This window comes from Drosophila innubila, assembly GCF_004354385.1.
Source record: "Drosophila innubila isolate TH190305 chromosome 2R unlocalized genomic scaffold, UK_Dinn_1.0 1_C_2R, whole genome shotgun sequence".
NCBI lineage: Eukaryota > Metazoa > Arthropoda > Insecta > Diptera > Drosophilidae > Drosophila > Drosophila innubila.
The window spans coordinates 3,367,346-3,389,686 of record NW_022995374.1 but is presented as its reverse complement, the minus strand read 5'-3'; positions in this window follow the sequence as shown (position 1 = coordinate 3,389,686).

Genomic DNA, 22,341 nt, shown 5'->3' with positions numbered 1-22,341 from the left:
TCATCTAGAAAATTTGATATTTTTTCGATTCTAAGCCATCTATCATTTTCTATACATACCCCATTCAAAATATATTTGCAGTACCGTTACGTTCGGTACTGATACCGATATAGGTTTGATTCTTTGTAGACAATAATAATGGAAATCTTAGATTACCAAAAAATCGACTCGGCTCTTTATGCTGATCCAGAATATATATACTTAATGGGGTTTGCCACACCTCCTTCTCCCTGTTACATACATTTTAACGAGCACAATATACCCGTTTACTTATTTTTTAAGTAACGGGTATAAAAAAAAACAGCAACAGTATAGCAAACACACACACACACATACACACACATGAAACATTATGCTAGACAACACACAGAACTTTTAATTATTTCTGCGTCTGTGTGGCTCGCGAGTGTACGTATGAGTGTGTGTGTGTGTGTGTGTGTGTGTGTGTGTGTGAGCATATGTCTCCCCTTTGACATACATAAACAAATAACAACATGAGCGAACATTTAGTGTCGCTGTGGTGCCAAAAATTGCTTGACCCAAATGTAATCAGGTAATTTGTTCGGCACTGTCAATATTTACACAGCATACTCGCTCTCTCTCTCTCTCTCTCTCTCTCTCTCTCTCTCTTATTTGAAGTTCATAACCATTTTGGAAGTTATTAAATACACACACACGATACACCATATAACATACACACACACATATACAGCACACCTCAGCCTGACAGTGATTTCATTGACTGCTTCGCAAATATTGCATGCTTAGACTGAGTCTCAATTCTGACTGCCAGGCTCGCACCTCTCTCTCTCTCTCTCTCTCTCTCTGTCTCTATCTCACTCCTTCACACACTGTCTCAGTTACTCAATCAGTGAGTCGGTCCGTCCATTTGTCAGTCAGTCAGTCAACAGTGAAAGTAGTACAAAAGAGCAACAAACAAAATTGATTTAATAGACCTACATTATGCGGGCAACATGTATAGACATGCCACATGCTACATGCCACATACTGGGGAAAAAGCATTTCACACTCATTGCTCGACCTGTCAATATGTTTCTGCTTGTTGAACTAAATCAAATACAAAGCACCAACTCACACAAAGAAATCTCTGCAATTATAAATTACATTTAAATCGTATTAATTGACTCTATTGCACAACAAATAAATATGTATAGTTATTTGCAAATAGTTATTACATTTACATATTTCTACAATTGTTTAATGGTTTAATCTGTTTCTCTATTTCCAAACCAATGACTTAGATTCCACGATTGATTTCTAGTTCGTAAAATTCAATTGGTTGGTTGGCATTTGAAATTGTTTTCATTTGATTGCCAACTGTTCTTTGTTTTCTATGACATATTACGTATACGCACTTAATATATTGGAGCTAAAATTACATTAAAACAGTTACTGGTTATTAAATAGTAAATACCCTGTATTAAGCTCAATAAAAAATAATTTTAGTACTATATATGTAGTTTTATGAATATACAAAAAAAATTTAAAAGTTGCTTACTTTTATAAAAATAGTTTTAATAGTTTGAGAAATATAAAGCTTAAATATTATGCCATAAGGCAGAATATATGCACAGACATTTATATAAATATTTGTACATAAAATATTCGCAATGTAGTATTCTAACCTAGTTTTTGGTGAATACATTTGTATGTTTAGCCTAACATGTTTATAATCATTAAATTGAAATTAATATTTAATACATTCTTAACAAAATACTTACAAGTATAAAGTTAGTTCATTTAAATGCATTCTATTATTGAAATACGCACTGAATTTAATTACTTAGTTAATATAATGGCAGTCTAGCAGACAGCTTGATACAGCATATACTATAATTCATTGGTTTATTTCAATTATGCCACAATGTACATATATATACTTGTATATAGATACGTGTGTCTAGGCTGAACTTGCTTAAAGCTCGACAGTTTGTTTCCTGCCCACTAACACGTTTGTACACAATTGCTTTTGGTCTTTTGGTATTGGTATTTCTGTTGTAGTTGTAGTTGTAACCGGAGTGCAAAAAAGTAGGCAACATTTTTCAATTGAAAAGAAAAACTACATTCAGTTACAACAAAACATTACACTGATAGTGTTGAAGGGGGTTTTGGGGGGATTGGCGAGGGAGTCGAGGTGCAAAAAGAGCGATTGGGATACCGATAGGGATGGGGATGAGAATGTGAATAAGAGTAGAGATAGGGATATTCATAGAAAAAGGGGAAGAAGGGCGTCAGACACGAAATCATTTCGAACGTGGCTGACGACAAAAGTTAAACGAGGTCAAAGTGTATGAATCCGATGCCAGCATATTGACCGTTGACTGAATGGCTGGCAAACATGCTAGCCAACAATCGTCAACAACAACAGCAACAACAACAACTACAAGAACAGCAACAACATCGAAAAAATAACTCAACTGTCTGTCCGTCTGTCTGTCTGTCTGTCTGTCTGTCTGTCTGTCTGTCTGTCCGTCTGTCTGTCTGTCTCTGTGTGTGTGAGATTTGTAACTGTGCATTTGTTTGAGTTTGATTGTATGTTTGTGTTATTTATTGAGCATCAGCACAATGATTAAATTTCAATAAAACGTAAGGAAAATGCAGCATTTTGAGTGACTGGCAAATTGCAGGCCTATTATAATTTGCACCCTTTTGTCAGCCATGCAACTATCAATGTTGCTAGCTCTTAATACATTTTACTACATCTTTGCCCAATGCTTTTGCAATCGCCGCAGCTTCCTTCTTACGATTACTTTGTTGCATGCCGCCTGCCTGCGTTGTGGTCTGCCTCTGCCTCTGCCTCTGTCCCCGTTCGCCAAAGCGCTCATGCAAAAGCAATTTCCTGAAGTTTTTACTCACCACACACACAGATACACTGCAAAAAAGACCAATTTCTAAAATCAACAACATTCATCTGAAATATTTTGTTCTTAAAATACTAAAACTATGATTATTAGTCTTCAAATCTATATATAAGAACTAAAATCTTAAATTGTTAGGAAAGTATAAATATGTACTATTTTATACAAAATCCGAATGCTCATTATTTTGGCTCATTCATAATGAATGTAAAGATTTTTTGCCATTCACCCCGGCGAATTTCAGTATTTCTTTTATCGAACACGCAATGTTTATCGATAAAATCATGAAACAAAGCAATTAACACTTTAACCAGCTGTTTTGTTCAATAAATATAAGTTAGCATAAAATTTGGGCGAATTATAATATTAAAATAAATATTGAAATGTGGTTATTTTCTGCTTTTTATAATTTTTGCACAGAAATCGAACTGCTGATTTATTTTGGGCAAATGGAAAATGTCTTAACAGTTTCACATTTGGTCGTGGAAAGCCAAAAATCGAACACATTCAAATGTGAGCAAATGTGGCAAATGTGAGTGGTCGTGGAAATAGCCTATAAGATTACTGAGACAGAGTAAAATGTATATAAATCAAAATTAAAAAAAAAATTTGTATATAATAAATAAGTTATATTTTTTTATTTAAATTTTAAGAACATTTATTCTGAAAATAAGAACTTGGTTTAATTTAAAATGTTCTCAAAATTAAGATGAGTTCTCTTAATTTAAGAATTTTATGTTTTTGACGCATTTCTTAGACCAAAAATCTTAGTTCTGAAACCAAAGTCGTGATTTTAGAAAATTTTTTTTTATCAGTGTAAACAGACAGATAGATAGACAGAGGACAGAGAGACAGACAGAAAAACGTACGCACGCAGGACGCGACCTCACTTGAAACGCATTGGCCAAGTTGGTTGGCGTTGACTGCACGACACTCGACAGCATTCGAAAACCAATACGACTGCGATTATGCGGCTCTATGAGTGTACGTGTCAGTGTGTGCTTGTGTGTGTGTCAGTGTGTGCTGGTGTGTGTGTGCGAATAATGTGGCGCGTCCTGCGCGCATACTCAAACTTACAAATTGCGCGCTGTAAGTAAGAAATCATTGAGGTTGGTCGCCACACTAATGGAAAACGACAAGCGGCATGTGGGCAAAACGTTTTGCCAACCTACCTACCCCTTGCCACAGCTCATGACTTAACAGCGCGCAGCGGTTGCAATCTCCCAAGTTGCCATACCTCGCACGTAGCCGGATGTTGCCGAGCGATAGTTGTCGTTGTCGTTGTCAGCTCTGTGGACTGTGTGTTGCAAGTTTACTTTACGTTTGGTCACCGCAAAACTTTAGCTGCTAGTTGCGGCAATGCCCTGTCATTCCCTCATCCTGCGTCCTGCCTCCTGTCAGCCTGCCAGTCTGTGCGTGTCTCTGCTTGTCCTGGATGCCCGCAGCATTACAGGATCAATTTCTTTGGAGCACTGATTTGCTGTCCCCGCCATAGTTTCTTGCATCGAAATCTGTCATTAATGTGCAGCTATAATTGTGTGACACAATCATTGAGCCTTTGATGCCACTGCAGCCTTTACAGTTTACAGTGTTGGCTTAATTAAATGGCCAACGCAATAAGCACGTGACATTAGCAAAGTAAACGCAATTTCGAATTTGTGACACACTTTGAGCGACAGCAACGTGTGAATTCAACTTTAAACGCAGCACAAATAGCAAAGAGAGCGAGACTTGGGCTAAAGAGCACACCGAAAGAGAACTGGAATTGCGTGCACACTGGAAAATGTAGCCTACTTTAAGGCGCGCATCAGCTGTCAAATGAAAATGAAAACGAAAACGAAACTGAGCTGCAAAGCTTGCTGGCAAAGCTTTCACTGCGCTCACAGAGAGTGATAGAGAGAGAGAGTGTGTGTGAGAGAGAGAGAGTGCGCATGCGTTTCGCTCGCACTTCCAGCTGTCAGACAGACACGAACGCTGGACTTTGCCACACGGGCGTGCACCGTTTCTTGCTGTGTACTCGTCGTTGTCGCCGTCGTCGTCGTCGTCCTCGTGGTTGTCATCATCTTCGTTATCCTTAGGGCCATCGTCAGACGTTGGCCACAACGCCAGTGTCCTTTTCAGTTCACTTCGTAAATTCGTTGAAAGCTGTACACGTTACGGAAGCCACGGTGTATTTACAGTGAAACTAAAGACCACAACAGCAACAACAACAACAACAGCAACAATTGAGAGAAGAAAAATAAAACAATAAGCACTTGCCACAACACAATAACAAGCGTCTTTGCCGCCGGCAAATACTTATTTCTCTGTGGCGCGCGTTTAAAATTATTTTGAAAGGGCAACAAAAAAAAAAAAAAAAAAAAGAAAGAGAAAAATAAAAAGCTGAAAATAAATTTCAATAGAGCCGCCAAAAGTTCATGCCCCAAGTTCAAAACAAAAGACGGCGCGCGTGTGTCTGTGTGTGTGTGTGTATATCCTTGTTTATCCTTGAAAACGCATTTGTGCGCGTTGAAAAATTACTGTGCAAGTGAAAAGGCAGCAACAAGGCGGAAAATTCGTCAACGCGTCGAGCGTGTGAGTTATCTCTCAATGTGTGTGAATTCTCCTTCAGCTGCTGCTGCCACAAACAGCAAATGTTGCTGCAATTGTTAGAGCAACTGTGCAAGTAACTAGTAGAAAGTTGGCAGCAGCGACATAAAAGTAAAAGCGAAAGCGCAACGCATTACCGGAAACGGAAGGAAGCCAAAAGGGACCAGAAGGCAGCGCCATTTGCCAACAGGCGCAACACAAGCGGCAACAGCAACAACAGCAACAACAGCAACAACAACAACTACAACAACTACAACTACAACCATGTGCTGCTGCATTGTTGTTTTGTTAGCACTTTGACCCAAATCGTATGCAACGCGCGTGTCTCGCAGTTGGTGTTAGTTTGCATCCCCGTGTGTGCGAGTGTGTGTGCGAGTGTGTGTGTGTGTGGGTAAAATGCATGACCGATAAGCGCAGGTGTCATTGCCGTGACAAAGTTCCGTGTGAACAGCAGATAAAAGTCGCTCCAAGCGCGTAAACATAAAGCGGAAAGAAAGCGCAAAGAAGTAGAAGTCAAAGAAGGATTAAAGGATACTACGTAGATAAACAAAATCTGTTATATTGTACAAACTGTCAAGGCGTGTATCCAAAGTTATTTTCAGGACGAAGCAGCTGACACATTTCGGATCAAGGAGTCTCCACTCTCCACTCTCCTCATGTGAGTTTGACACCTGTAAAATGTATGACTTTTATTTTGCAGCTATATCCTCAGCACGCTCGTCTGTTAGCATTTTTATGAGAGATTTGAAAGTTGGACATTCGTTAGTTTATGGCCAGTGGCAGAATGTTAGCTTGGCTTAGCTGTCAGAGCCACAAGCATTTCACATGTTACATTTATGGCAACATAAATAAGTGTGACAGACGTCTTATCATTCATTTTCTATGCGTAACAGTTGAGAACACAAAAATGGCATAAAATTTACTAGATAAATTATTTATGTATGTAATTAGTGCTCTACTGTACTGAAAATCAATTTACAAGCTCTTAGCAATACATTAAAGGATATAAATAATGCTTGCTTTCACATTTGATTTACATTGACCTTTTCCTTTTTGTTTACATTTGACACAAAATCCTTTTGGGACACTCTTGATATTTATATACTTTTAAGCCTTATTTCAGTGTGTTCTCAGGCCAATAAAAATTATATTTGTTTGTGTAGCTTCTGCAAACTTCCTAAATTTGTCTTTTCTAAGGTAATTTCCAAATATTTACATTTTAACTATTTTATTAAAAATATTGTTTAACGAATTTTGAAATATGTTTTCTATTATAATAATAAAATATTTAATGCGATTTATTTCATACTCGTATTTATAAATGGGCTCAGTTATGATTTCCTAATAATTTGCCAATTATTTGCATTGCTTTTAAGCCCATTTGTTATGGATACTTTATCTTGAATCTCGATGGTTACCAGACAATCTCATTCTCACATTATTTGCATTAATTTGTGCGGATTGAGAGTAGCAATAATTATTTTTGGATATTTGTATACTTCAGTTTCGAGTGCATTGTGATAATATTATATATAAATGGGAATTATTCAAGTTTCCTTTTTGAGTTAATCAAAATCAGCAACGTTTGCTTTGGCGTTTAATTATTTTGGTCGAAACGTGACATAAACAAGGCCAATGCGATTATGGCAACTTAAGGCCGAGACAGCCGCACGACTTAACGCTTTTTAGGGGCAAAGGTTGTGGCAAGGGGGAGACAGAAATATGCAGATGGCATACACATCTATAGCGACGGCTTTTTAATGAAATGACAAAATGAAAACACGGGGAAAATCGCTGGGAAAAGCCAAATATTTGCGTATGCCCAGCAGACACAGAACAAAAGTCGTCGAGGCGACGGTGACGGTGACGGTGACGGTGACTGTGACGGTGACGGTGACTACGTGAGACATTCAGATAGTCGCTGGCAAAGCGACAGTTGCGATGATGAAATCATCCAAGTGTGAGTAGAATATAGAATGTGTGTGTGTGTGTGTGGGAGAGTGAGTATGTGAGCTGAATGTGGAGTGGCAACGTTGTGTGGCAAGAAAGCAATTAAATATATTTCCGCTTCGATGTCAAAATTAATGTGAATTTGATATTTGAAAGCGTGCACGCAGAGGAAAACGCAAAGTAAGGAGAAGGGGGGACGGCAGTACACTGAAAAAAAGACCAACTTCTAAAATCAAGAATATTCGTCTTAAATAATTTGTTCTTAAAATATTTTTTTTATTTCCCAAATCCATCTTATTTAAATATATACGCCATTATACACCCATATATGCCCTATAAACCACTTTTAATGCTTCTATTACCTCTATTTACTCCCCAAATCCATCTTATTCAACTATATACGGCATTATACGCTCATATTTGCCCTAAAAACCACTATTAATGCTTCTATTACCTCTATTTACTCCCCAAATCCATCTTATTCAAATATATGCGGCATTATACGCTCATATACAAAAACTAAGATTATTTATCTACAAAATCTTAAAATCTTTATATAAGAATAAAAATCTTAAATTGTTAGATAAGTATAAATAGGTACAATTTCGTAACAAATTAAAATAACAATTATAAAATTACTAAAACTTAATAAAATGTAAATAAATCAAAATTTAAAAATATAAAAAATTATAAATATAAAAAATAATTGTTATTTATTTTATTTTATTATAAATATAAAAAATAATTTTTATATATTTTATTTTTTGACTTTAATATTAAGAACATTTATTTATTACTTATATTAAGAACTTGGTCTTATTTAACATGTTCTTAAAATCAAGATGTGCTCTCTCAATTTAAGAACTTTGTGTTTTCAACGCACTTTTTAGACCAAATATCTTAGTGCTGAGACCAAAATCTTGATTTTAGAACATTTTTTTTGATCAGTGTAGGTCGGATTGGGACACGACTGGGCGTGGCTGGCTGACAAGATGCCTGGCTATGTCAACGCTTGGCTGTCAGCCATTTAACGAGGCCGTGTGGTAACCTTTCAATGAAAATGGTCTCCCAACTACCAACTCCGACTGCCAACTCCCGACGCTTCAGCACCTTGAGGGTTCAGCACGTTAACATGCTAAATATGGCGACGCCTTTGAGTCAGGTCGGATAGCGTTGTCAGTTGGTGCTGTTGCTGTCTGGACGTTGACACACATTTCCAGAGGCATTTCCATTTAGGGGAGAGGTACTCAACGTCTATTGTAATTGCTAATGAGTGCGGCCACTAGGCGTATGCGCAATATGCGTTCGATTGCCTTAAACGACGTCATACTATAGCTAAGGCTAAAAAGTCAACTGTGCTGACTTAACATCTTGGGGTAACTATTTAAATTTAACTACTGACTGCTGCAAAAAAAAGAAAACAAACATGTGGCACTTTTTGCACAGCAGATTGTTGTCTTGATTTGATAGTTTGTATATGAGTGTATATGTGTGTGTATACTTGGGACAGTTGACAGTTTTTGCCTTGTCTAGTTATTTATGCAAAATATCTACAAGCATAATAACAATGGCAAATAAAAAGCAAACAATATTTAAATAAAGGATTATCAGGACAGCCCAACTAACTTTTTGCCTGCAGCAAAAGCATCCTTTCAAGCCAAACATGAAAATGGAAAAGTGCTTGGAGCATTGCTTATGACTGTGTGTCGCTTATTCTTGGCCCAACTTGGCTTGGCTAGCTGCCTGTCAGGACTCGCATTCTCTTTCTCTCTCTCTCTCTCTCACTGTGTTTTTCTATGTCCTACAATATCATTGCTAGTGCGTAGACTGGCTGGCAGCCTGCTGTGTCCTGTCTGTCTATGTCGCCGCATATTTTATTCTCCCCTACCCTTCTTCAGTCATTGTTTCTGTTTTGCTGTTTTTAAAATTCATTTTTATTCATTAGACTATTGCACGAGAATGATGTCATGTTAACAACGCACGTTTAGCCAGTTATTATGCTAAGCATATGGCTCACAATACTGCCAGACACTTCAGCCTGAGATCACATATGAATCTCATATCATAATCGCATCATATTTTATTCAATCGCACGATTTGATTTGCTTTGCTTTGCATACTTTTAGGCGCGCTCATTCTTTCATTTTCCATTGCGATTTCGATTTCAATTTCAATTTCCATTTCGATTTCAATTTGAATTCCATATGCATGGATTGGCCACTGTTGCCGCTTTTCATTGCGATTGCCAACTTTTAATTTCCATTTATTTTTTGGTGACTTTTGGCAAGCTGATGCCGGGCTTATCTGCCGGGCTGCATCCATTTGCCAGTTGCCAGTTGCCAGTGTGGCACTGTGGCATTGTGTGTTGCAGCTGCTGCTAAGGCTGGGTGCCCGCATTGTGCCTGGCTTTATATCTTTGCAGATATATATCGCAGCCTTTAATGCTTTCCATTTGATTGGTTGCAGTTATTCGCCTATTTTATTTAACTTTGCTTTACATCTTTTACTGTTTTTTTTTTTTGAGCTTAAAATGCTAAAGTTGCTATGGAAATTAGCACACTTTAAATGGCCAGACAATAATTTATTTTATATACAATTGAAAGCATAATCATGTAGTCTACAGTTTAAGCGCGGCGTATACTTAATGCGCACTTAACACTAGACGAGGCAGTCGCAGTCAATTAAAAGTGCGTCAGCTTATAAAATGTAAGAAGGCTGTCAGAGTTTTATGACTCGCCGTATTTGCGTTTAAGACTGAAACTCATTTCAGCATTTCAACTATGCCATAAACATTAATAGAATAATGAGGCAATTAAATTTACATCGCGCTTAACAAATTAAGCTTCTAATGAGGACTTTGCATAATCAAGCCGTGTCTTCGACTAGATACAGATGTAGAGCACACAAGTTCAGCAGTTGACATCTAATCGATGAACGGATCCTGTCTTAGTCCTGTCCTGTTTGTCTTGGCATCAATATCGAATGTCTTGCCCCTAAGAGCAGGTAATCAATCACGATCAGGTTGAATGGGTTGCCGAGGCTACAGTTGTTGTTGCTGTCGTGTTGTTGTAACCCATTTATGTTAGGCCTGTTTGACTGCCAAGTTTTGTTTCGATTCAGCTTAATTATTGAATAACAGCTAATTATGCTAAGAGCGTGTCGTAGTCCCCATGTGATTTATTTGTATCTGTATCTGTATCTGTTGGTTACCTTGAAATCCGAGCATTCTATTAGCACAAAATGAATTATTAATAAGTGTGTCAGTGTGGCCTGTGACTACAAGCTGTGTGTTTGTGTATGTCAAAGGACATTGCACACGGAAAGGGGCGTATACGTAATATGCAAGCTTATGTACAGACTGTGCAAAGTCATTAAAACCTGTGACAGACATGAAAATAGAAACAACAGCACAACTTGGAGCTTACCTTAAACACACACTCACACACACACTCACACACACACACACACACAAACACATGCAGAATTCAGGCACTAAAACTTTAGGTTTGTTTATTTAGGCGCTAAAGTTGTAGAAGAAGAAAGTGTGGAGGGGAGGGGAGGGGGCGGAGAAAGAAGTGTTGGTGTTGAGCTTTAGCGCTTAAGCAGAAAATCATTAGTTAAAATACGCAAATATCTCTAACGTTTTTATTAGCCGAGCAAAAAGTAATTGCCCACAATTAGGGCTTAAATTGTATGGTCATAGAGAGACAGCTAACTGCATTGCCGTTGTCCTAAGCACACAGCAACAAAGTCGTAGTAAAAGGATGCGCCGGGTTGGGGCAGGATGTAGCAGGATGCCAATCCCTAGAGAATTAAGCAAAGCGTGAATACGTTCTTCTTGCTCGTTAACTAAGAATTACACCATGTAGCATACAAATACAAATACAAATACAACTACAAACACAGACACAGACACATACACATACAAATTCCCATCTATATGCACACTCGTTGTATTCTTATTTTGTTTTTTGTTTTGCGACCTGACTGCTGGCCAAAAACACTTTGCCTTCAGTGTGTCTCTTTGCATTTCGTTTACTTTGTGTTTTTATTGAAGACATTTTAGGGGAAAAGCAGAGCAGACAACTGAAACTGTCTCTTTCTGACACCTCTACTTGCTCTTAGCTCTTATTTCTCATTTCTTACTTCTATTCGTTCTTTTGTTGTCTTACAACGTTTTAGATTTTGTTTTCAGCGTCCAGTTCAGTGAAGCAAACACGTATAAAGATGGATATGCTTAAATAACACACATATATATACTATATATACTGATTGACACTGATTTGGTTGTTTTTGTAGTTGTATGTACATATTTTTTATAATTTTTCTGTCCTGCCAAGCGGACACATAAAATGGCTGATCATGACTCGTATACTCGTATAATATGGCTTATGGCTTTTCCTGTTCGCTCGTGCGTAATCAAGTTTTTGTTTTAGTTTTTGCCTCTCTCTACTTTGCATAAAATACAACAAGGCATTTGAATTTTCAATTGAAATTTACGGCACAACGAGCTGACCGAATGACCGGACGGACACTCAACAATTATTGTTGAGGGCATTTAAATGAACTCTCTGCGCATTGAATGGCAGCAATTGTTCTCATTTAAACTGATGCCAAATTCAATTAAAACTTACAAACTAAATCAGGCATAATGTAAGATACACACACACACACACACACACACACACACATGCACACACACAGTCAGTTGGTTATGCTCGCACATTTTTATTAGCACTCAGAGAAGAACGTAAAATAAATATGAAATATTTGCAAGCCACGCGTTTTTATGGCTCCACAGTTTGTTGTAGTTGTTGTAGCTGTTGTTGTTGTTGTTTTTACTGCTGTAACTCGTTAGCGCCGTTGCGAGTTCAAGGTCCTTTGCCGCCAGGATCAAGTTGTGCGAGAAGCGCACAAATAAAAACATGTAAGTGCCAACAATAATAAAAACAATGCCCAGCCAAAATGAGCACAACATCAAGATTTTAAATTTCTGCCCCTCTCACTCTCTCTGTCTGTCTGTCTCTGTTCAGCGACACAACATAAAACATAGCAAAAGTTGCCACATGAAGTGGCACAAATGAAATGCATAGAAGTGAAACTAGCAGCAGAAACAACAACAGAAATATAGAATAAGCGAGTACTTGTTCCTAAAGCACTTGACAATCAGGCAGGTGTGACGTAGATGGGCGTAGAAGGCGTGGCTGTTAGCCAACTTAGGGACAAGGCAGAAACATACACTGAAAAAATTACATACTTTTAAAATCAAGAGCATTCAGCGTAAATTAAGACATTTTCAAAACCAAATTACTTACATTAAAAATTATAATCTTAAAAAATCACAGTTCTTAATATAAGAAAGTATTAATATGTCCTTTTTTATATGCAGCTTCTTTGAAAGCAAGCAGAGCGGGTTCGAATCCCAGTTCATCCAAAAAAAAATATATATTAATAGTTAATTTATAAAATTAACAAGCCAGAAAAAAATGTATGTAAACAGGCCTGTTCCGGTTATCACTTTCGGCAAGATTTGTCGGAAGTGAAAATCTTTAACCTGTTCTTATATCAACCTGGATATATTTTACGTATTGAATTTTAAATTTTAAAAACATTTATAATACACGTATAAAAATGGTCTTATTTGAAATATGAAGATATGTTTTCTCACTTAAAGAATATTATGTTCTCGTTGCATTTTTTAGACCAAAATTTTTAATTTTGACAGCAAAATCTTGATTTTAGAACATTTTCTTTATCAGTGTACATAGACGAAGGTTCAGTCAAAGTGTAAGTGAGTGTGTGTGTGTGTGAGTATGTGTACTCAGTCGCTTCATCTTTCCATTTAACATATAACAATTTAAGAACGAGTGTAGAAAAAGACAGAGAGAGAGAGAGGAGTACGAAGAGCAGGAAGGCTTGCTTTAGTTAAAAAACGGAAATAAACATTTTACACGTTGCAGCGCCTTTAATACGGAATTTTGCTGCCTTAACTTAGAGTGCGATTCATTTGCTCTTCTGCGATAAGGCTAAAAGAAACTTTACCAACAATCGAGCGAGGGTTGCTATAAAAGTTTACCAGGCAATTGAGTTGGAAATATTTTAGCTCCATCTTGTTCTCTGTTTTTTTTCGTGCTTCATTTGCCATGCAATTAGTTTTGGCCCAAATCCGAGCATCTTTGAACTTATCGAACGACCCTCGATGACACTTTTTGCGTCTATCAAAAAGGCGTCATGTCAAAATGTTTCTTCGCTCTTTGGCATTTCTGGTGCTGCTGCTGTTGCCGCTTGTAATGTGAGCTCATTACCATAAAAGCGTTGCTGAAAGCGACAGCACGCACATATGAACGGCCAAAGTAGCCGAAAGGAAGGGGAAGCAAAAAATGAAAAGAACAGGGATAAAAGCAAAAAAAAAACGAAGGAGATCAAGTGAAAAGGAGGAGAGAAATGAGAGCTGGCTGAAAACTTATAGATGTCTTCAATTTCAGTAATAGCACTTTGGGGCATGTGGGATTTGTATGGGGAGCTTAAAAGAGACCCCTTTGGCCCAAAGTTTTTAACTGCTGCCTGGTGGATTTTAAAGTGTGTTACAGCCTCTGGCACTGGGTGTCTGTCTGTCTGTCTGTCTGTCCGTCTGTCTGTTTGAATGCCATAACTGAACGGAACTAAACTGAACGGAACTCAACTCAACCAACTGAGTGTCTGATCAACTATGTTGCCGATAGACAGACAAAATCGTACAAAAGCAAAAGGCTTAAGAAATATGGCAAATGGCTGCCCGCTGGGGCTTTGGCTATTAAGCTGAAGCAATAGAAAACATTACGGCTACTGTTGGCAATACATTTGAGTGCCTTTGGCATGTGTACACACACATAGAGGCAGAGGGAGAAATGCGGGCGAAATATCAACACATCAACACAAGAGCTCCGGCTTCGTTATGCAGCGAAATAAACTGTAGGTGCAGGCACATAGTACACTCCAAAAAATCGTGCCCTTAAAGCTCCAAAAACATTGTCGACTTTCGCCTCAACAATTAGTAAATCATTATAAATATGATGAATAGTATTATTTTGAATTTTCAAAACAGAAATTTTGTTTCTAAGGATATGTTTTATAGCCTATTTTCACGACAGCACATTTGGCACATTCGACTCCATTTTCATCATTCGGGCCGAATGTAGACTTCATACAACATTCAGTACAAAATCCAAATGAACATTTTGGCTCATTCATAATGAATGTTAAGATTTTTGCAATTCACCCCGGCCAATTTCAGTATTTTTTTTTTATCAAACACGCGATGTTTATCGATAAAATCGTGAAAAAAAGCAATTAACACTTTAACCAGCTGTTTTGTTCAATAAATATAAGTTAGCATAAAATTTGCGCGAATTATAATATCAAAATAAATATTGAAATGTGGTTATTTTCAGCTTTTTATAATTTTTGCAAAGAAATCGAACTGTTGATTTATTTCTGGCAAATGGAAAATGTCTTAACAGTTTCACATTTGGTAGTGGAAAGCCAAAAATCTGACACATTCAAATGTGAGCAAATGTGGCAAATGTGAGTGGTCGTGTAAATAGCCTATTAATTATAAGATCATTAAACCAGCCTAAAAATTAAAAAATTGTACATAAAAATATTTAATATTGATTTTTTTCTATGGCAATTTAAATTTCGGTTGGCAAATTTCTTTAATATAGAAAAATAACATTTTTCAAGTGTAGAAGCATAAGAGTACATTTCATGCATTCGGCAAAAGTTTTCCCAAAATTTAAGAAAACAGGCAGGCGACTTGTCGAGTCGAGTTATCCAGTTACCAAATGCTGATGTTGATGTCTTTTGCCGGATTTGCCATGTCTCTACAGCTATCTCTCCCTACCTCTCTGCCACTTTTCCACATTTCCACTTTTACTCTTAGCTTTGCTTCTATTTCTACTGCTGCCTGAAAGTATGCAATGAAACTTTGCAAATATGTGAACTGTGGCAGAGAAGCATTGACGTTGGTGTTGGTGTTGGTGTTGGCATAAAGATGCTATTGAGCGTATGCGAGGCATGCCAAAGCTTTTTGGCATAAATACGCAGCCATATAATGCACAGAGTATTTCAAACAGACACACACACACATACGCACACACACGCACACACACACGTGCGCACTTAAACAAAAGCTTTAGCACATGAGTTTGCTTTTCACGCATAGAGAGTCAGCCACTAGGCCAAGCAAATTGAATTTGTGAAGTGCGAAGAGTAGGTACAAGTGTGTGTGTGTCTTTTATGTATACATACATACATATGTATGTTGCATGCACCAGCTCTCTAGTTGTTTAGCATTGTTTTGGTCTAGCTTCAGACCACAAGACGACTACGCATTTGTGGGCATATCGCTAAGCAATCGCTTTTATCTGATCTGGCGGCATGTTTGTTTGGTTGGAGAAGAGAAGACAGTCGAGGGGAAACTGGGAGCATTCGGTCTGTTGTCGTCATATTTGCCGAAGAATAACTTCATTCAAGATAACAGCGTATATCATGTGCTTATGCCGTTATCCTTTTATGCTGCATTCTTTATGCTTTCATTTTATTATCTCTCTTTCACTGTCTACGTTAACTGATTGCCATTAGAGTGGCCGCTCTAGGCTTGATTTTATGTACTGGAAAAAAAAGGCACGCAGATAAATTGTGACTACTACATACTGTACACTAAATAGTTTTACGGCCAGTCTTCTAGCCCATAAACAACAGCCACAACAACAAGAACAACAGCAACAGCAGTATCTATAACAGCCATTGTGCATAGCGCATAAATCATTTGGAGCGTAGCATATTTTTCAGCTGGCACTGTTGGCTCACATTTTGTTGTTTAGCAGCCCGCATTGCGGAAATTAATTTTGTGCTTTATTGCAACTAATTCGATTATGAGCGACCGCCCACAGTTCATGCTAAACATGCACAAAAACAACAACCACAACAGCAACAACAAATACCAACAACAACAACAACACGTGTCCATTGCGCATTGTTAAATTGCATGAGTGTAGGCTTTGTTCTGTTGCCTGGCATTTAATGTGCATAATTCATTCAGCACAGTAAAATTGAAAAAAAAAAAAGTTGAAGCCTATTATTTGTTATTAAACACTGAGCCCCAAGTTGATTTGTGCTTTTATTATATAACTTTGCGCGCCATCAATTTTTAGCGTTGCCCACATTTAATGACTGGACGGGGCATTGAAATAAAATTCAAATTGAAATCCATAAACGTTGGAAAAAGTGACGTAACGTGCGTCTAATTAATTAACCACAATCGAAGCGGGAAGCCAAAGGATTCGGTGGCAATCGAACACGGGCAGCTGCTTCCCTGACAACGCCAGATATTCGAGTATTTATACAAAGGAACGCAAATGAATTTTACATTGCGAGAAATGCTGGCAAATGAGTCGGAAATCGCTGAAATGGCTGACCTATAAAAGTCGACGTTTTGGCCTTTTTGGGATACAAGTTCCACTCTCAAGCGATTTGTGTGTCTGCTTAAATTACGAGTATATTATTTTTTTTCATTTCGTTTCATCGATTTCCCGTGTTGCTGATGACTTTATCAAGAAATGTTTGTCCTGTTCACTTGTTAAGCGCGCCACAAACACACAAATATATACTTATATTTGTACTCATATCTGTGTCCGGTTCTGTTCTGTCTTCCTGTCCTGTCCTCATCTTCCTGTCCTGATCCTTGGCAGCCGCCTGCAGCGCATGTTTTTCGGCTGCGCATTTAAGGGGCGCTCTGTTTTTGGGGGCGTTGTTGGCATTTGCACGCTTCATTTGACATAAAGAGCAAAAATAACCGCCAGCGCTTTTTTTTTTTGTTGTCAGGCCAAAACTGGCCAAAACTGTGGCCGTTGCGCAGATTAAGTATACGCCCAGTATTTGTTTTGTATATACATATTAATGGGAAATGCTCGCATTTTATTTGTGCGCTGAATTGTGGTCAGATCTCATAATGTGCATAATGCGTTAGTAAAGCTCAAATTATATTTGAACATAAAAAATATATTATACAATTGTTTTCTAAAAGAAAATATTAAACATATTTGTTTATCATTTATAAAAATAGTTAAACAAAATGATATTCATTGATTTTCATTTTTAAAACCAAACACCAACAAAATAAAATTTAAAAAAAGCTTATAGCAAATAAAATGTTTTTTTTTTCTAAAATATGTGAAGTTTTTCATTTTTTACTTATATTGTTTTTAAATGTTTTAAAGCAAAATTTGCTGCCATTATATTTATAAATAAATATTATACGTATCAATATGGTAATTGGTCAATAAATTGGCTTAAGCACGCATAGTTAATGCCCAATTAAAGGCATCAATCCAATGTTAGCCACAAAATGTTAGTCAAATTAAAAATTGTATAAAGACACATTAAACAAAAGTTAAAAAAAAATGATTTTGTTAATGATTTTCAATTAGCATAAATCGTAATTATTGCGCTGATGCTGCAATTGAATTTAATAAAAATGCATTAAGAATTTTCCAAATTCCATACACACGCAATATTCCATTTCAAAGTGCATTGAGAGCTGGCTGACAGGTCCACGTGGCGTATACGCGTTGACAGACGCTTTTAATAAGCCTGCTCGTTATAAAGCCAGTTCAATATCATATTAAAAATGCGTATATATATTTATATGTATACATATGTTTATGTGTATATAGGTTCATGTCAGATACGTGGAAAATTTATGAAATTTAGCCATCAGTTGCAGTTGTTGTTGCTTCTGTTGTCGCTTCTGTATCAACGTGTCTCATTTCAAATTGTTGTGCGTGCCAGGGAAAGCAATAGCTTTCAGCAAATTAAATTGACTTTTCATCGTTGTAAGCGTTTGCCTCCGATCGAGTATGAATGTGTTATGTAAAACTAATTTCCTAATTACAATTTTGACAATAGCTTAACTAACATCAAATGCCAAACTCACATTTTCAAATTATTCAATTATCTTTTTTGCAGGTAAGTTGACTTACTTAACTAGTTAATTGACTGTGACAGTCAAGCGAAAATTGAAGTAAGTAATTTAATCTAATTTAATTATAATCAACTTAAAGTATGAATACTCGTAAATTCAATTTTAATAACAAGTAAAAGCCAAGTTTGTTTGCTGCTTAAAATGAAAAGTTTCACTGTCTTTATCATATTTTTTAGCTCGTATTGTTATTGTTGACATTCTTTGTAGTTGCGCCCAAGTCATGTGCAAAATTTATGTGTGTCGTCTAAGTAGAGTGGAAGAAAAGAAGAGTAGGGAACATGCACAAAAGAAAATCCAAAGATGAAATTAAATTGTACACGTCCCAGTTTTAAACTAAACAGCAAAGAACTCAAGCCAGCAGCTGCTTCGAGTCGTACATCATAAGGACACACACACACACACACACACACACACACACACACACTGTCACACACACATACTCATACACACACACACACACACACACACATGTGCAGTTGCTGGCCAAGAGAGTTACTTGCAAACGCTTTAGAGCAATAAATCACAACATTTTCAGATGCTTACACAAATGCCTTTTTGATCCTTAATTTTCTGATCAAATACGTGACATTAAACACGGCCAACTGATGGCGAAGGCGGTGGGCGGGGCTGTTGAGGCGGTGACTGGCAACTAACAAATTGTAAGCATGTTGAAAATTGAATGAAAAGCACTGCGAATCCGAGAGTATTGTGACATTGTTGAAGCTTGTGAGTGCGCCGGGTTACGAGTCTCTGAAATATAAAAAACCCCAAACCAAACCAAATGAAACGAAACGAAATGAAATGAAACAAAACGAGTGAATTTTTCAATCGCAGCTGCCCACATAAAGCCAGGCCAAATGCGCGACATGGATTTGCCATTGGCATTGGTATTGGTATTGGTATTGGTACACTGATAAAAAAAATGTTATAAAATCAGGATTTTGGTCTCAGAGCTAAGATTTTTGGTCTAAAAAATGCGTCGAGAACATCAAATTCTTGAATTAAGAGCACACATCTTAATTTTAAGATCATTTTAAATAAGACCAAGTTCTTATTTTAAGAATAAATGTTCTTAATATAAAAATCAAAAAATAAAATAAATGAAAATTATTTTTTATATTTATATTTTTTTTATATTTGAATTTTGATTTATTTATATTTTATTCTGTTTAAGTAATTTTATAAATGTTATTTTAATTTGTTACGAGGGGGATTCGAACCGCCGCCTACTGCTTTCTAACAAATTAAGATTTTTATTCTTATATTAAGATTTAAAGATTTTTTAGATTAATATCTTAGTTTTAGTAATTTGGTCTTAAAATAATCTTATTTTAAGAACAAAATATTTAAGCTGAATATTCTTGATTTTAGAAGTTGGTCTTTTTTTTCAGTGTATTGTGTAGTTGCAGCTCATGTTGTATTTCACAAGATGGCATTGTAAACTTACCCATTTACGACTGTCTGCAACTGATAGTCGCCTTGGCATTGCCTACTCTCTCTCTCCCTCTCTCTCTCCCTCTCTCTCTCTCTCCCACTCTCCCACTCTCTCTCTCCCTCTCCATTGTGTTCTATGAGTATTGTATTCACATTGTTGTTTTTAGCTGTGTTTTACGCTTGCTTACTTTTCAATTTATTGCTCAACATTAAAACAATAACAACAACTCACATATGAGGCTAAGACAAAAAGCTTTCACTGCTCCGTGCCCTTTGACACAACGTCAATTGCAGTGGGGAAAAAGCATTAAAAGCTATAGTACACTTGTGATTCGTCAAATGGAATACGAGTAGTTTATAAATCCATAATGCAAGATGTTTGTTATTTGATACAAGCAGAAATGTGCTAAGTGATTAAACATTATGAAGGAAAATGTAATTCATTTGTTAATACTAAGCTATTAATAAAACTATGAAACAAGTTCTATTGTTTGATTATAAAATAGAGTATTAATTTACAATAATACTTGCAGCTACTTTTAAGAGCTTAAAACTGTTATCCCTTGCGAAATTGAAACTAGACCAAAAAGCTGAGATTAATTTTTATCTTAGCCTGCCCAAAATACCCAAAAGTGTTGCAAAAGTTTCTACAATAGATTTGAGAGTAATAAATCTTTGTTGCTGGCACAATTTTAAGGTATTCTTGTGTCATATATTATTAAAACACAATTTATGCAGATTTATCTAGATAGTTTTAATGTGGCTAAAATACTGTTACACATGTGTGTGTGTGTGTGCGTGTGTGTGCGTGTGTGTGTGAGTGCAAATTGCATATAATCTGGCATAAGGTCAAATTAACACACACACACACACACACATATTTGCAGTGGAGAAAACTCTTATTTAATTGGGAAAAAAACTTTCGGTGATTAGGCGAGCATGAATATGTAATGAATATGCCTTTAAAATTCGATACTCTTGTCATTTAAATTATATCAGTTGCCAAGCTGAGCATAAATAATGTATGTTTGGTTATGTGTGTACAATTATTGAGCTTGTCGAGCAGAAAGTGCACACACACACACACACCACACGCACTTAAAATTGTTATAATTTTCATTAAAATTGTTGAACATGTAGCTTAATGATGTTACCAAAAGAAAATGATCAGGTTAGAGTAAGAGATGGGGACGCTAACGGGTAACGGTAAACGGTACCTGCCACGCATCCTGCCACAAATATTTCATAAAGCTCGCTCGCACAAACTTTTTGGCTGACAGAACTTTTGCACAGCTGCCACAGCATCACAGCACCAGAGTCAACCCGCAACCACTTCTCAGCACAGCTCTGCTCTCTCTTCCTTTCTCTCTCTCTCTCTCTCTCTACGGTCTCAGCTATCAGCTAAACATGCAAATAAACACACAAAATTATAATTATTATGAAATTTTGGAGAATGCTTGGGCCACATAGAACGTGGCTGGCTGTCAACGGCAGCGGCAGGTCCTCAACACTTTTACCACAAAGCCAAATGCCAAACGGCAACATTGCGAGGAAACTCGCTTCAAGCCATCAAAGTCCCAACCCCCATTTTAACCCCTACTTGCCGCATTCTCACTTTGAGTGTCGAAGCAACGGCAAATGAAAAGCAGGTTTGACTTTCGGTTTGGTCTTTAGGTTTGGCATTGCCTCATTTGCACGTGCTTCCACGTCAACCAAGCCAAAGTGAATATTTAAACATACCAAAAAAAAAAGAAAAAATGTGCCAAAAAAAAAAACCCATTTAATAACATTTCGAATTGTGCGGCCAATTTGACTTAATTAGCCAACTTGCAACTGCGACTGGCGATTAATAAACTTGTCTTTAATTACGTGACCAGCAACAACATTTAACCAATATCAAGTCAAGCCAAACACTGTCACAATGACAGACTGGCAAGAGAATTGGCCAAAAGCAATCAACAGAAAATTAAACAAGAATCTCAACTCATTTGGCTGCAAAATTAAAAATACCTCAGCAGGCAAATTTGTTTGGCATTCACGAACTAAACTTGAGCATGAATTGCGTTAAGCGTTTGTCAATTGTGGGCCCAAAATACCATTAGCCATACAGCCAGCCAATAGCCAACTGTCTTCCTTCCTTCTCTTCTTCTTTTGGAAGCACAATAATTTGTCTATTTAAACTTTTTTCTTGGGCGTTTTGCATTCGCTTTTGTTGTATATTTTTTGTTATTTGCATGTCATTTATTTTGTTAATGTTCGTAAATAAACAATCCTGCTGAGCGGCGTGCGGAGGGGGGAAGGGGGCGTTGGGAGGTTGCCCATTTAGCATTAGCTGCGACAAGTCAAAAGCAATCGAAGCAACAACATCAATTTCAATTTTCACACTTGCTAGGAGTCTTTCTCTCTTTCTCTCTCTTTGTCTCTCTCTCTCTCTCTCTGTCTCTGTCTCTCTGTTGAGCAAATATC